The following is a 3,625-nucleotide window of genomic DNA, read 5'->3' as shown; positions in this document are numbered from 1 at the left end:
CGGCGTCTGCTCTATTTCGTGCGCGTGCCGCGAGCGGTCCTCGTCAATAGTACAGGAAGTCGCTCAATAAAAACGAGAAAATCCGGTGAATTTTCAAAATAAACTAATTTCAAAATAAAAACCCAATGACAAATTCGATCATATATCATATTTGTATGTTATATTTGTCAGTACATTGTATCAGAGTGCGAGAGAGATTAAACACACACACACACACACACACACAGAGGAAGACTTGATCAAAATACGTCTGTTTGATCCTAGAGATGCCGGTCAATGATCATTATGAAAGAGGTCTTGTCTTGAGATGGACACCTGAGTGCGTGTTTCTATTTATTTACACACACACGCACAAAAGTGAGCTATGGAGCGGGCTGGCTACGGGGCGAGGGGGGGCGATGACGAAAATGATTTTTTTTATTTTATTTTTTTTAAAGAAAAAAAAAGAAGTGAAAAAGTGGGAGTGAAAAAAAGAGTGCAGCTGAGCAGAAGCGCTTGTCGACTGTCGCGGAGCTTTTCGCGTCTGGTGTGAACCAGTTGGAGCCTCACTCGCGAAATTCGTTGGCGCGGCGCTTCCGCTTCCATTGAAATGAACGGCACGAGCCGCGCGCCTGTTCGCGTCTGGTCTGAACCACTACATTCAGTGCCTTTACATGGCACGAGAGAAAATCGAATTATTGCCTTAGTCCGATTATGATCGGAGAACTCACGTGCATGTAAACACCTTACTCCGATTATGATTGGAGTTTGAGAACTCCGATTGGAATCGGAGAACTCCGATTGAGACACCCAGATAATGCCATTGGAATTCGAATTTCTCTGCCATGTATACGCCTTAATCGGACTATTAACTGGACAATGCGAGTGCGCATGCGCCACGCCTCGCTCTCGCGACTCATGACCGCACAACTACGTCATCTAACAAAACAGACGGCGCGAAACAACCTGGCAAACGCGAATAAGAATGTTGACATTTGGAGAGAGGATGAGACCGGGGCGATGCTTTCTCTTCTAAAAGAGATGGACATATTAAAATAACGCACAACGGAGACCTTTTTAAAAAGGGTAGCGCAGCAAATGCAGGGCTCCGGCTTTGCGCACCCCTGAACAAATACGTATTCCTTCGTATTTATATTTCTACCTTTTCGTTCACATTTTTTGTAAGTTAGAAGAATTTTAACTTTGTAAATAAAAGCACAGCAAAGAGATGTTTTCCTGATTTGTTTTTATTTGGGTAATTTCGCTGTTATTCTGCTGGAAACGGCGTGCAGCGGCACCAGCTTCCTCCACGGTCGGCACTTTAATGAGCGTGTGTATAACTGAAGACACCGTTCCTTTGCAAAACCTGTACACAAACTCTCCCACCAGTCTGCTCCGAACCCGAATCCAACAAGAACGAGAGTTTGGGGTCCGTAGCGACGGCACAAAGCGTAGCATCGAAGTGTTGTTGTAGCCCTCCAACAGCAAACAACGTTCTTGTCTGCCTTTTAAAATAACCAGGAGCACAAGAAATAGGGTACACCTTATCTGCAAAGCAAGTAACACGTACATTATGAACTATCGTTCCATATCATAATAGATTTAATATGTCAACCGAAAGCAGCTGACCGGCTGAAAAGACTCACTCCACCCCCTAGTGTTGGGAGGAGGACCCGTCAATAATTTGAATTTCTCAGCTGCATGTATACGGGGACCAAGGTGAGAACTCCGATTGGACAAGAAAACCGAATGATTGCTTAGTCCGATTAAGCTCTGCATGTAAACGCACTGATTGATTAACATGGGCGCTGAATGGAAGCGCTTGGCGATTTGCGGCGCTTCGCGGCGCGGCGCTTCACGGCGCTTCGCTTCGCGGCGCTTCCGCGTCCTGTGTGAACCGGGCGTAACTTTTCAACATTTTGACGTGGCAGACGCGGGATGATCGTTTTCTATCAGGAGTGTGCACTACATAATCTGTATCGGAAAGTTTGCGCTCCACGACATACGGACCAGAAAAACCAGCCTGCAAACGGGAACCGGGTAACGGCAACAATACCAACACTCGGTCGCCTGTCTCAAAAACTCGAGCCACAGCTTTCTTGTCAAACTGCCGCTTCATTTTAGACTGGCTGGCGACAAGAGTTTGGTGAGCAGTTTCACAAGCACGATGCAAGCGTTCACGAAAAAAAATTACGTAATCTAACACATTATTCTCTACTCGCTAAACATCGGAAAGCCACTTACCCCTTAACAGACGCAAGGGTCCTCTCACCGAACACTAAATCAGCTGGGCTGAACCTGAGGGACTCCCACACATACAATCGACGACTGAAGATACACTTTATGCTGCGGAACTACACTCCCAATCACTGTGCTCATTTTAACCCCCCCCCCCCCCACACACACACACACACACACACACACACACTAAAATATACGAATTGCAGTAGGTTGGTTTTGTTGCTCTTGGTTGTCCGTTAGTTTTTTGAGAGTTAGTAGTAGATAGATCCCTAGATAGTAAGTTTGATAGATGGATAGAAATAGATAAGTTAGTTAAAGTTACACACACGCACATATATATATATACATATATATATTAACTTCTTTCAATGAACTCCAAAACATACATGGTCAAAATCCATATTATTATTATGTTGTTGTTTTTTTAAATGCTCATACAAAACAAAAAAGAAGTGTTACATCCACTTGTAGTGCATTATTTTTGCCAGCAAGCTTCTCTTGTTACGACTGACCACATTGACCCATATTTTCCATATACTCACCTGAATCAGGTACCCTGCAAGGGCAACGACCTTCCCCGAGGTGATCGGTGGAGTGACGTGCAACCAGCACGTGACCTCTACGACGAGCTTCCACCCACGGAAGTGCCATAGGAGGACACGGATTAAATAGTATGGCTTGTCCACCAGAAGGCTGTATTATGGTGTACATAATATAAAACTTCTGCCCAGTTCTGCTTGTATTGCAATGGTTGGTGTTCCTGAAGTTTCATTTTTCGTCCCTTTTTATTTTTTACATCCATGTTTGTGATGAAATAGTATTGTGAATCGCTAGCTCGCATTGCATGCTGGGAAACAGCGTCACTCAAGGAAGTTTTCGCTTCGCTGACACGGTCCTGAAGGGAAGTGGGTTTTAGTGCACTGGAACGGAACAATGAATGTGTTCAATCAAGCAGTACAAACCTGATTAATTGTCTTAATACTTCACTTCGAATGGCCATATTGTTTAGGATTAGAATTAGATGACAACTTCTTCACAATATTTGCAACTATTCAATTTGACCAGCAGGTGTCAGTAGAAGACGAAATTTCATGTTGACTATTTCCTAATGGAAGTGCTCTCTTTACGTTGGATTTTTCTCATAATTATTTGAAGTGTAGGCCTGTAGTTGATGAGGAATCACGGTGTGCTAACGCTAACTCAAACAGCTTCGATGAAAAAAGGGAGTGTGATTTGGGTTTGTGGTACATTATGACAATCTTGGACTTGCAAGACTGAGGCGACGGTTCAATTCCCATCAATGTGTATTATATATGTTATTTAGCTCATCTATTCTACATTTTAAATAGATCACATTTGACATCTGGCCCACTGAACACTTACTATTGAACATATTTTTAAACTA

The sequence above is a fragment of the Nelusetta ayraudi genome, unplaced genomic scaffold (assembly GCF_046127955.1).
Source record: "Nelusetta ayraudi isolate G7.1 ecotype Tasmania unplaced genomic scaffold, CSIRO-AGI_Nayr_v1 ptg000003l, whole genome shotgun sequence".
In the NCBI taxonomy this organism is placed as follows: domain Eukaryota; kingdom Metazoa; phylum Chordata; class Actinopteri; order Tetraodontiformes; family Monacanthidae; genus Nelusetta; species Nelusetta ayraudi.
The sequence above is the reverse complement of the archived record's forward strand: the minus strand, read 5'-3'. Positions refer to the sequence as shown.